Raw genomic sequence first — 13703 nt, 5'->3', positions numbered from 1 at the left:
ACAGATTTCCTTATTACAAAATTCTAGAATACTAAAATGTCCACATTTCCATCAACAGCAAGTTTCCAAAACGGTTTTAAAGCATAACATACAGACCATAAAAAAGTCACCAGATTTGGGTGTTCATACTGGCAGGCATGGGACACAGAACCCTTTTCAGCAAAGGAATAGATTACCAGTTAAATGAACATGACATCTGTGCACTATAGAATATTGAATGCTCATAACCCCCGCCGAACTCCTGTGTGTCTGCAGATTCCAGGAAGAGGGTGTTCTTCTGAGAATCTTCTCAACCCCTTCTAAGATCTCCGAGCGCCTCTCAGGGAGCAGGCAATCTGTCACTAGACTTCACATTACATCACACTACTGTCAGGTAAAGTATTTCTCAAATCAAGCTTAAAGGGAACCTGTCACCTGGAATTTGGCAATAGAGCTGAGGACATGGGCTGATAGATGTTTATTGTGTGCAAATTAACCCGAGATGAGTCCTGTCCCTGAGACGTGTCCAGCACCGCCCCGCATCCTCTGAATCTCCTCCTTGCTCCCCGACGTCAGAAAGGTAGAGCACCGTAATCTCGCAATGCGCGAGCTAGCACATGTGCAGTTCGTTCCCTGAGGCTGATGCCAGCATAGGGAAGAAACACTATGCCGACACTGCGCATCGCAAGATTACGGCGCTCTAGCTTTGTGAAGTCGGGGAGCAAGGAGGAGATTCAGAGGATGCGGGGCGGTGCTGGGCTCCTTCACGCTGGACTCATCTCTGGTTAATTTGCATTAGGGATCAACCGATTATGGGATTTACCGATATTATCGGCCGATATTCAGGAATTTGAACGCTATCGGCATTTATTTTGCCGATATTCCGATAGCGTATTGGGAAACACAGATCGCGCTGCTGACAGCGCTCTCAGTGTTCCCTCAGCAGCAGCACAGGGGAGAAGGAGCAGTGTCTCCCTCCCCCTGTGCTGCTGCTGCTTCCGCTTCAGCCAATGGGAGGGGAGGAGCTATGGCCACTGCACCACCAATGAAGCTTAATCTCACATTTATTCATTTACAGGAGGCGGGAGCTGGCTGCGCAGGATCACATAGCCGGCTCCCGGCCTCTATGAGCTGTAGCTGCGATCTGCGGTAGTTAACTCCTCAGGTGCCGCGGATCGCAGCTACTGCTCATAGAGGTCGGGAGCCGGCTATGCGATCCTGCAGCCAGCTCCCGCCTCCTGTATATGAATAAATTACAGATTAAGCTTCATTGGTGGCGCAGTGCGCCCCCCCCAGTATTAAGCATTGGTGGCGCAGTGCGCCCCCCCTCCCCCCCCAGTAGTGGCGCATAGGGCCCCCCCCACCGGATTCCCTCTCCCCTCCTCCTCCGATCGGAGCCCCAGCAGTGTAATGTTGGGGCTCCGATCGGTTACCATGGCAGCCAGGACGCTATTGAAGCCCTGGCTGCCATGATAAGCTCCATGCTGCTGTGTGCACAAAGCAAAGAGCAGCAGGGACAGTGTGAGCTCCTATTCACCCTGATAGATCTCTATCAGGGTGAATAGGACAAGGGTTCTAGTCCCTAAGGGGGCTAAAAGTTAGTTAAAAAAAAAAAAAAAGTTACAAAAATAAAAACACCAAAATATTAAATATAAATGAAAAAGAAAGATTTACAAAAAAAACAACACACATTAATTTTTTTAGCAGATTTGTGGGAATTTTTTATTTTTTTTCAAAAATGAAAATTCCCAGAATATCGGTATAAATTATCGGCTATCGGCCTGAAAGTTCACAAATTATCGGTATCGGCCCTAAAAAAATCAATATCGGTCGATCCCTAATTTGCATATCTATTAAATAGTTTTTTTTGACACAATAAAAAAAAAAAAGACAGAGCTATGGGGACTGGGTATTGCGGATGTGCTAGGGGTGATCAGCCCATGTCCTCGGCTCTATTGTCAAATTCCACGTGACAGGTTCCCTTTAACCTATCTCCAATATCTTGGTTAAACATCCAGCTGGAACTGCACAGACGTATTAAATCAGAAACATCATAGCTCCCCCACAACAAACAGCTGATAAGGGGGCTCGGAGCAGTGAGGCCTTTACGTAATCAGGCATAGGCCTCCGAAAGCGTAACATTTTTAAGGTCAAGTACACTGAGTAATAGTACAAATAATCTAAGGTCACCTGCAACCATAGTTTTTCATGCTCCATTTCACCCGCTGTGGAATATCAGCGCAAAGAGACTTATGGATCTGCATTTTATCCAACTTTATGTGTAGACTACATCAATATCAAAAAATGTAAAGAGGTTTTCAAAGCTAATCCTACGTTGTGAGGGCAAATACAGAAACAGGGGACATGTGCACAGAGCCCACACATACAAAGATATGTACATCCTTAGGCCTCTTTCACACAACCGTTATTTTTTTCCAGTTTACGGGCTGTTTTTTGCTTTCCGTATACGGAACCATTCATTTTAATGGTTCCGCCCCAAAAAAAAAAAAAAAAAAAAAAAGCGGAATGTACTCCGTATGCATTCCGTTTAAAGATAGAACATGTCCTATTATTGCCCGCAAATCACGTTCCGTGGCTCCATTCAAGTCAATGGGTCCGCAAAATAAATGTAACCCATACGGAAATGCATCCGTATGTCTTCTGTATCCGTTCCGTTTTTGCGGAACCATCTATTGAAAATTTTATGACCAGCCCAATTTTTTCTATGTAATTACTGTTTACTGTATATTCCATACGGAAAAACGGAACAGAAACAAAAAAAGGAACAACGGATGCGTGAAAAAAACGGACCACAACACACTGAAAAAGCCATATGGTCGTGTGAAAGAGGTCTTATACTGAGCGTGCCACAAGGTGACAGGTAGGGTTGTGTGAATGCTTCGCAGTCTAAGGCCACTTTCACACAATAGTATTCTGGTTAGGACAAAAGGTGAGCATTTGGAAGCAGACGACCGGACTCACTCCTGTAAAATCCTGACCAAAAGATGTCCATAACAAAGATCTTAGCCATAGCTAGAGAGATGCACATTCTGCCAAGACATGTCAGGCATCATAGTTTCTCATCCAGAGAACTGATAAATGAAGACCTCAGGCCTACAGGTCCTCTGGCTGCCACAGGGTTGCCCAGTGAAAAGTCCTATACCAGTACAGCTATACCTGCATAAGGAAATGTGACAATAGGAGCAAAACACATGATCCCAGCAGAAGTACCTGTACAATATGTATCCTTTCACTACCAGATTCTTTACATTGGTCCATATGACAAACCTTTTTGTCGTCGTTCTCCTAATTTCCAGATTAGGTACAAAAAAGTAGTGACAAGTTGCACTTTCTAATGCTGTCATTTTAAATTGCATACAATGTATTGGGAAGCTGTAAAATAAAACCAAAATGGGGTGGAATTGGAAGAAAACACAATTTCACCACAGTCTTATGGGTCTCTTTGTCTCGCTCTTGAATACTGAAAAATAAAAACTTTGGGAAAAAAATTTTTTTTCCCCTTACATCGCCACATTCTGACCTCCATAATTATATTTTTTTATAGTTAAGTTTACAGTACTGTGTGAGGGCTCATTTTTGATGGGGCGATTTATACTGTTTATTGATCCAAATTTGGCATGTATATAGCTTTTTGATCACTTTTTATTCAATTGTGTGGGGAAGGTGAAGTGACAAAAAGCAGCAAATAAGCCATTTTAACCCCCCGCCCCGAATTAATTCAGGCATTTTGGAACGCAGCAGCGCAAATGACCATTTTTTGCTCTGTCGATTCAGATCCTTTAGTGGGAACGGTCTGATCGACCTGATCGCTGATTACAGACATTAGCTCCGGGTGTCTGCTGTGTAAAAAACACTGGCGGCTATAGCGTCCACTCCACCCCGCAGCAAGGATGCCATCTGTAAAGATCTGACTACGCTGGTTGGGAAAGAGGTTACAGAGTACCTGTCAGCAGAATTAATCCACTTACAACAGGCATATGACCTGGTAGGGTTCATCCTCTTGACTTAAATGATACAAAACAGACCTCAGAAAACTAACAAAGAGAACCAGAGTACTTTATATCCCTGACCTAGTCCTGGGTAAAGATAAAAAATTGTTATAAACTAAAAATAAGAACTCAGACTCATAGCTCTCCTGTTAAAAAAATAATAATTTTTGTAACTAAACCAGGTTGGACATTTTTGGGGTGCTGTCAAGGGTTCCCAGAAAAACAATTACTGGTAAGAGCAATATGTGTTATGCCCTTACCCATAACAGCACCTATACAAGACTGAACTATCAGCATGTAGAACCTTCCTCCTATAATGCCAAAAAAATAATAATATGTAGAGAGCTCCGGGAGGTGGCCACCACTCTAATCGAGTGGGCCCAAAACCCTTTAGGTGGGACAAGCATAGAGAAGAAAAGGCCTGAAGCTTCTGAGGCAGTAAAACAGCGCAGGCGGTCGTGATAACATCATCTCAACTTCCTGTGCCTGGTCAGAGGCAACGCAATGACATGGGCGGTGCAATGTGTGCACGTGCCTATGACCCAGTGCAGGAGGTCTCAGTGATGTCATTAGAGCCGGGAAGTGGCAACTCAGGCCCTGTGGCTTGAAGAATGAAAAAAACTATGGCCTGTATCAACGAATGACAGGTGAGTATAAAGCTTTTTTTTTTTTCTCTCTTTATAATATATTTATGTATGGCACTACTGGGGAATAAGTATAATTACATCATACTGTATGTTGGCTATAAGTTGTAGCCACAAAACAGTATAATGTCTCCTTGTGGCCCACCGACCCATAGCACATAATGACTTGTGGCCCCAAATGTTTTTTTCCTCTAAATGGGCATTTATCACACATCGTTATCACAGGAATATTTTTGACATTGCACTACTTGACCCACCTAGCATCAGGACATGTAGAAGATTTCTGACCCTTAGGCTTCTTTCAGACGGGCGTTGCGGGTAAATGTGCGGGTGCGTTGTGGGAACATGCACGATTTTTCCGCGCGAGTGCAAAACATTGTAATGCGTTTTGCACGTGCGTGAGAAAAATCGCATGTTTGGTACCCAAACCCGAACTTCTTCACAGACGTTCTGGCTTGGGATCGGTGTTCTGTAGATTGTATTATTTTCCCTTATAACATGGTTATAAAGGGAAAATAATAGCATTGTGAATACAGAATGCATAGTACAATAGGACTGAAGGCGTAAAAAAATAATTAAAATTTAACTCACCTTAATCCACTTGCTTGTGCAGCCGGCATCTCTTCTGTGCAGGAAAAGGACCTGTGGTGACGTCACTCCGGTCAACACATGATCTTTTACTATGGTGATGGATCATGTGATGACCGGAGTGATGTCACCACAGGTCCTTTTCCTGCACGCAGCACAGAAGACAGACAGAAGAGAAGCCGGGCTGCGCAAGCAAGTGGATTAAGGGGAGTTAAATCATTTTATTTATCACAGACTATAAAGGGCATGATAAATCCATGAACGTGGACAAAATAGAGCATACTTTCGTGCAAAGCCACGGATCGTGCTAAAACACAGATGTCTTATACACACATTGAATGGGTACACGTGCGGTCCATGGAAAACACGCACAGCACATGCCTGTGAATCACTGACTGCCCTTACACCCAAAATATCAGAGCTAAAACACCAAGACCACACAAATGATTACCCCATGTAAAAAAAAAAAAAAAAAAAAAAAAAAAAATCGCCAGCAATGGAACGAGAAGCAATAATTGGCTCGTTTGGCAAGATCACATCTTTTAGGATGACACTGGCATTATGGTTTGTGGGCAGCACAACCCCCATAGGGGGGGGGGGGGGATGTGCTGCTGACAATGGACAGTATAGGAGAGGAGGGAACAAATTGTGCAGATGATCTTTCATAGGCAACATACAAACGTACAACACTACAACCAATCCACTGATCAGTACAGGCAATATATCTGATTGTGTAATAGGACCCTCACCCAACGTGCACAACAAGGAAGATCAACTTGATGCAGACTGATTAGAGGTAGAAGAGACGAGGTCAGTAGGAAATGTCACAATGGCTGGATCAGTACATTTCATGCGGGTATACGGCCGGTCGTGTGAGACTTCAGTGCACACACAAACGCTGTAGCCAGCCCTCGCACACTACATTCTACCATTGGGAAATCTAATGAGAGGACTGCCCGATGCAGAGCCACAGACAGAAAACCTCTGCGTGCCAGCTGACACCACAAGTGCGCCCAAACGCAAGGGTTCAATTGTTTCTGCAGATAAAACGATCAGTCTTTAGCAGATTGTCCCAGAGGAGGAGTCAGCGACAGGGAAGATGGGATAAAGCCAGTCCAGTGCAATCATATGGCTAATGTGCCCCCACTAAACATGGAGGACACCAATACACCGCTCTGTATACCTTTCATACATCCTCTGTAGAAGGTTTTGATATAGTTCTGAAGTTAGGGCTATTTTACTCATAAAAGTAACCCTCTGAGAATTCAAATATTTTATTCATTTGCAGTGAAGCACAGATTGTGACGGTTATAGGAATACCAAACATGCCCATATTATCTGTGCCCTGCAACAAATCCTTTTAAGGCCTCATGCACACCACTGTCTTCTTCATCCGTGTGCCAGCTGCATTTTTTGTGGATAGCACAATTGGCGATTCATTCCAGTGGGGCCATGCACACCTGTAAATTCCCAATAGGGGCGCTAGGGAGGCTCAGCGGCGTCCATGTAGGTACCAGGGAGCACGGTAAGTATAACCTATATGAGCTGCCTGGGAATTGGGGTGGTCATTATAGGGCTTGGATAACCCCCTTTAATGGCCTAACCCCAAAGATAGATAATTCATATCAGATCAGTGGTGCCCCAACACCCGATGATCATCTGCATCAGGCAGTCACCAGCACCAGTAACTAGACACTGCAAAAAGGCAGACGCAGAAGGCTCTGCACACAGTGTCGTTCTGTGCACCAGCATACTGCAGCTCAGCTCCCATTCACCATAAGGGTACATGCACATGATCAGGATTGCGTGCAGATTTGCGTGCACCGCACTGTACATTGTATTCTATGAGAATTTGAAATTCTCAATGCACATTATGCTGATTTTTTCTGCGCGGATTTTAAAATCTGCAGCATGTCAATTTATTTTATTTTTCCTGACCGGATTTTCTTCATTCACTTTGTGAAATCCGCACCGAATAACGCACCAATTAATGCGGATTGACCGCACGGATTTGCCTGTGAACACCTGTGGATTCTCCGCACATGAATCCTGAACGTGTGCATGTACCCTAAGGGTACTCCAGCATGTCCACTGCAGAACAGACAGAACCCTGTGCCATTACCATCTAAACCCTGAAAAACCCTTTTAAGGCCACCTGTGCACATTGCATAATATGTGCGTTTTTTCCATGTGGATTCCGGTGCGGAAAACCCGCAGTGTATAACAGTACTAGCAAAGAGTATGAGATTACACTAGCCTCATGTACACACTGCAGATTGTTTTCCATGCAGAATATCACCTGCATTGTGGTTTTCTAATTAAATAGCATGTCAATTATGTTTGCAGTTTTAGCTGTGGATTTCACACTTTTTAATGGAAGGATGAGCTCTGCGGCCAAACCACATAAATTGCATTTATTTTTTTTAAACGCCGTTAGACATTGTACAGATCTTCCTTCACCCGGACCCATGTGCAGGTAGCCTATTGTACTGCTTTATTTTCCACCACTGGGGCTCAGGGTAGGAGAGGACTCATGATCTGAGAATTTCTCAGCATGCCCTTTATCCTCCTCTGTCATAGGGAAATCCCGTGATCTCCTCAATGACATCACAGCTGTCCACACCAAGTACCAAGTCCAGAAGTAATGCCGAGTGCTGTGTTCAGTAGTCTTTACTGACCAGGAACGATTTCAGATCAGGGTACTCGATTAAGATGCCAGTGTAACACTCTGAAACTGACTGTAGTAGAATGCAGGAAAGTATTTTAAACACTACAAAAATGACTTCCAGAAGACAAAAAGCAAAGCTGAAACGACCCAGCTGAAAAGGAAGTAGTATTTCCGAAGCAAATTACAACGCTAAATTTCACACTGATAAAGGAGGTTACAAAAAAAGGGTTTCCTGAGCATTGTGCTAACAACCATGAGGCTCTGTGTAATCTGCCCAGTCCCATGTGATGCTGGGCGCTGTGGAACAAAGCCCGGCACATCATTTGTGTTCCCCAAATCATTCTATGAAGACCAGAGTTTATAGAAGATAACCAACGCTCCATGTACTAGTTCTTCTAGGAGCTTTCAGTCAACATTCTAGCTTAATCTTTTTATTGCTTCAAACTACACGATAAAGAAAGTTAAGCATACAATCACATGGAAATCAGAAGAACCTACTTTCCAAACATCTTCCATTCACAAAAGCCAAACTTGAATCTGAAAAGGTCAAAAACGTAGGTGGCAATTTCTGATCATGAGAAGTCAGTCAGTTTTGCATGCTTGGAATCAGAGTCAAAGTGTGGAAATAAAGAGAAGTTGGAAGTTTGGATGACCAAAAAGTAGGATTATTTAATTACTACAAGGTTAAGGGTGATCTCCATATGGCCAGCAATATAGAACGTATTTTTCGCCCATAAGAAACCAAGGTTTTAGAGGAAAATAAGAAAATATATATATTTTCTTCATCAGACCTCAGATCAAACCCCCACAGTCCAATCTTAGATCCCAGCTCAGGCCCCTACGGTTATTAAGACCCCCAATCAGATGCCACCAATGTTAATAAGACCCCTAATGTTAATCAAAATAAAAAAGTTAAAACTCCTGTTCCAGGTGCCACTCCTGAGATCCAGCGCTCTTCCTGCCGCGATGTGCTGTAACCCGACGTCGCACAGCTTGAGGTGAGAGCACGCCTATGCTCTGACGCTACGTCCACTTTCAGGATGAAAATATGGTAAATATTGTTACTGCAAGTTTTGGGAAAATTTTCCTGCAGGTTTTCTTTCAGCTAAAGCCAGAAGTGGATCCAGCAGGAAGGAGAAGCGCAAGTCCTTCCTTTATATTTCTGGTTCCTTTCAAATCCACTTCTGGCTTTGGTTGAAAAACCTCAGTGTGAACCTACATTTACTCTCCAAGATGGGTTTAATACAGCGATCATGGCTTTCAGTCAGCAGTGTCATGTTTAGATAGGAGCCTATTGGTTTAGATTGAATATGTATTGAATGTACAGTCTTCAGATTCTTCTAACACGGCATGACATGTCCTTGACAGTACTTGGTTCCTGTCAGCTTCTACCAAGCATGAACGGTGACTGACACCAAGCAAAGTCATCTCAGGGACAGTAACATCACAGAGGGAAGAGGATGTGGCAGTTGTGTCCCACAAGTTCAGAATGTTCTCAGGTACAACCTGAAAGTAGGGCATAGCCAGCTTCCTTCGGGCGGTTGGCAGGGGGCTGCTTGGCTCCAGACCGGAAGTGAGCAGCAATTGTTGATCAATCTTCCATAGTATAAAAAGTCATTGTCTGCCTGCACTTGTGTGACCTGTCACCGCAGCATATTCTCTCTTTGGAAGCCTTGTGACAGCGATGACTTTGCCAGCACACGTTGTCACAAACAGAGTTAATTATGTGTGCTGCTAGACGATAATGACAGTGCTGGCCCCTGAGGAAGAAATACACAAGCCACTGACTCAAGAGCCATATTGAGTACAAACAAGGCTCACATGACAACTGCATGCCACAAGTAGGACACTGCACAACGCGTAGCCAATACAGGACACAGGTCTGTTCATTCCATAAGGAAATCCCTAAAAGCAGCCCACCTCCTTTCTCTGTGCCCGAGTGTTGTCAACAGATATCATCTAGTGCTATTCTAGGCAACCTTATGTACATGGCTATACAACTGCAGGGCACGGGGAAACAGGACCCAAAGTTAGGGACTGTGCGCAACAAAACCTCAAATGTAAGGAGACCCTGCAACATTATTCCCCTTTAGGTTGGGTTCACACATACCAGTTCATTTATGCTTAAGTTGGACACTGGTAGTTCTGCACACTAGTCCAGTATCTATAGCCAGACAGAAAAACGCTGCATTTCACGTCTGGTACAGGGAAACATTTGGCATTACGCTGCCACAGAAAACCATGGGATCGGTTCTGGCACCAGTTTTCATCCACCGTTTCTCTACCATGCTGGAGGGAAACCAAAGATTTTGTGTTGGGTTTTGTTGGGCATTATAAAAAGAAACCTGAATGGAGTGCTAGATAAAGTCACATGATGAACCCTATAGACCTATAATGGGGTCTGTTAAAGTGGCCCCCATTAAGGCAAAAAACGCTACATGTGGTTCTATACTTCCCACCAAATATGAAGAATGAAAAATGCTTCCGTTTTGTCCCCATTCATTGTCAATGGGGACAAAATGTAACTGAACAGAACGGAGTGCACCAAAATGCATTCCGTCCATTTTCATACCGGAGAGCAAACTGCAGCAAGCTTTCCGTTCTGGGATGTGGAGCAAAATAGAACAGTCATGACCCACAATGTAAGTCAATGGGGACGGATCCGTTTTCTCTGACACAATCTGCCAAAATAGAAAATGGATCCATCCCCTATTGACTTTTAATGGAGTTCATGACGAATCCGTCTTTGCTAAAAAGATCACACAACCGGATCCTTTCATAACGGATGCAGACGGTTGTATTATCAGTAACGGAAGAGTTTTTGCTAAACCCTGACGGATCTCGCAAAAACGCTACTGTGAAAGTAGCCTCAGTTCAACTGCAGATACATAATTTACAACATTACGTCAATATGTTTCCATATCGTCAGTCAGCAAACACATCAGTTACATAGTATGTTCAACAGATATCAAAATACATTATGAAAAGGTCAAAAAGCTCTAAAGAGCAACTAATCAACCCACAACTAACATCCTATAGTGGCGACTGCTCCACAGTATTGCTGAAGACGACAATATACATTTTCTATTTTGGTTGCGCCCCTTGCGGTCTACCGTTCTGGTCCACCTTCTCCTGCATTCACGTTTCACATTTGCACTGTACATCTCCAGAACGGCCTGCCGGAGATGTCTGGATCTGGCATTGCCGGATGCTAACTGACATCTGCCAGCCCCTTTCACTATAATGGGGACCAGCACAGATCCGGCGCCAACCCATGTAACATGCTGAAAAGCAGCTGCTGCAGAACCCAGCATGCTGATGTAGGGATCTCATAGTGAAGCAGCTCAGACACCTTTCATTCATCCTCACTCCTAAGTTCTCAGACATGTGGGGGGTATCGCATACCATAAGTATCTGAGTCTATATGCGAGGGGCTATTTTCCATGTAAGGGAGGAAGGGGCTAACAAGACCTAATTGCAATGCTTCCTGTGAGATGCAGGTGCTTAACTGTCTCATATGAGCTCCTGCCCACCCTCAGAAAGGGAAGAGTGTCCTGCACACAACCGTACTTTGCTGTCCACAAATACAGATACTGGCCGTGCGCATGCCGCAACTTCTTTGTAGAAATGCTTGTCTATACTTGTCCTATTCCTGTCCATTTTGAGGACATGTTCTGTCATTTGCAGGAGGGATTTGGGGGTGGGGTTGCACAGATGGGGAAAGCACATGAATTACATCCGTGTGCTGTCCACATTTTTTGCAGCCCCATAGAAATGGCTGGATCTGCATGCAATCTGCAAAAAAAGCACATCAGACAAGGCCCAAAAATACAGTTGTGTGCATTAGGATCTAAAAAGGTTGACATTTGTGGGATAACCCCTTTAAAAAGTTTCTAACCAGTCTGAATATATAGGTAACCTCCGTAACAAGTACTATATCAGAAACTTCACAGAGGAAACACCCATGGAAGTTTCCTGACAAAGGGCTGGACTAGTCCGAGCTCCTGAACCATCATGTATGGTCATCTGGATGTCTTGAGCAACAATGCCTACTTCCACCTGTAACAAGAGGTAGTCTCGTGCAACAACCCTATAAGATCCTTAGCACAGGGGTCACCAACCTCCGGCACTCCAGCAGCTGCCAAACTAAAACTCCCAGAATGTACCTTCGCTTGGGGGCTCTAGAAGCTCTGAGAGAAGTGAGCGAAGCTTGCTGAGAGTTGTAGTTTCACAACCGCTGATGTGAAAGTTTGCTGACCCCAGTCCTAGCAGCTGAAAAGGTGTAACGGGTTGAGAATCTAACGTTTCCATCATACTGAGATCCACATCCATTTCAGATCACCGCAGGTCAGAACTTCAAATGGTTTTGTGGGATTTTTATACTGATCGGTGGGGATCCAACACCCAGGACCCCCGCTGAGCAGCTGTTCGAGAAGGCAGTGGCGCTCCGGTGAGCATGGCGGCCTTCTCCCCAAGTACAGCGCCCATTGTATAGCAGCCATGAGTGTCATCACTTGAATGCTGCTCCGCTGTTCCTGGGCTACATTAACAATGAACCTGAGGTCAGAGGCCTAGGAAAAGCTGAGAGAAGGCCGCAGCGCTACTGCTAGTGCCTTCTTAAACAGCTGATCAGTGGGGGTCCCGGGGCGTCAGACCCCCAATCAGATACTGATCACCTAACCCAGGGATGGGCAAACTCGGCCCTCCAGCTGTTGTAAAACTACAAATCCTGCCTACAGCAGGGCATGATGGGATTCGTAGTTGTAAAACAGCTGGAGGGCCGAGTTTTCCCATCCCTGGCCTATCCAGAAGGTAGGACATCAGTATAAAAATCCTGGACAACCCCTTTAACCTGTGAAGGTCTGCACATCTATGTGGCCTGCTGGAGATGACCTCACATGTTCAGTGACCTCCAAGCAGCCACCCAACCCCCTGTACAAACAGACCACATGGTCACACCTGAGCTCGTAGGAATGGGCCCTCAGCCTACGGATGAAGGCCCAGGAGCGGCGCACCCAGCCCCAGTCTCCGAGAGGAGCTCCACCGGGCGTCCAGTCCACCAATACTAAAAAACATGTCCGCCTGAGCCCCAAACCGGGCGTCACCTGCTGCTAAGGCTTCACGCTGCCGAGCACGATGCCGGCTGCCACTGGAGCCCAGACCGTTGCCCACAACGGTGAACCCCAGGCTGGTACACTAGAGAGGCGGCTCAGACACTCACAGGCGAACTGTTCATTGAAGTCCGGCTATCAGAGTCAGCACGATACAAGCTCCAATCTCCCACTCCTCTTCTGAATGTTCCGGCCGCTATGACACCTCTGACACAACGCAGTATCTCACTCCGCCCACCAAGCAGGCTAAACCAACTGAAAGCCTGGAAGAGGGGGCGGCAGCGGACCTCTCAATTGGCAGAGCTCTGAAGAGGCGGGGCTGGATGTATCTCCACCCCCCTCTTTACAGCCAATGGAAAAGGCTATAAGATGCAAGTAGGCTTTGGGCGAGATGAGTGGGCGGTGTTTGACGGAAGGAGAAGGTATGCGTCAACCAATCGGCAGCAGCCGCAACGACTAGCACGTCAGGTGCCGCAGCGTGAGAGCAAAGCGCGAAGGTGACGGCCAATCAGGCTGCAGAAGTTGATGACGCAGAGGATTCCACTCACGTGATCCAGTTCTCGTCGATACTGCTTCACGGCAGTGACGTCATTTCCGATAGTTTTCTGAATGACTTTATTGTAAACTCCTTTTTCCGTCTGTTGGTAGTGACGTGACGGATACTGGAACTTGTGACCAAATGGAATACCTTAGGCGTGTTAAC

General features: G+C 45.3%; 1 protein-coding gene across 1 annotated transcript in view; it reads right to left on the bottom strand.

Moving 5' to 3' along the window:
* The window catches only part of PTP4A2 (protein tyrosine phosphatase 4A2), a 30984-nt gene extending 17745 nt beyond the window's left edge, over positions 1-13239 (bottom strand). The window contains exon 1 of the mRNA XM_044286520.1: positions 13111-13239. The gene's annotated coding sequence lies outside the window, so the exon portion shown is untranslated. The remainder of the gene's footprint in view (positions 1-13110) is intronic.
* Positions 13240-13703: the final 464 nt, after the last annotated feature.

This window comes from Bufo gargarizans, chromosome 3 (genome assembly GCF_014858855.1).
Source record: "Bufo gargarizans isolate SCDJY-AF-19 chromosome 3, ASM1485885v1, whole genome shotgun sequence".
NCBI classification, from domain to species: domain Eukaryota; kingdom Metazoa; phylum Chordata; class Amphibia; order Anura; family Bufonidae; genus Bufo; species Bufo gargarizans.
This window is presented reverse-complemented; position numbering and strand designations above follow the sequence as displayed.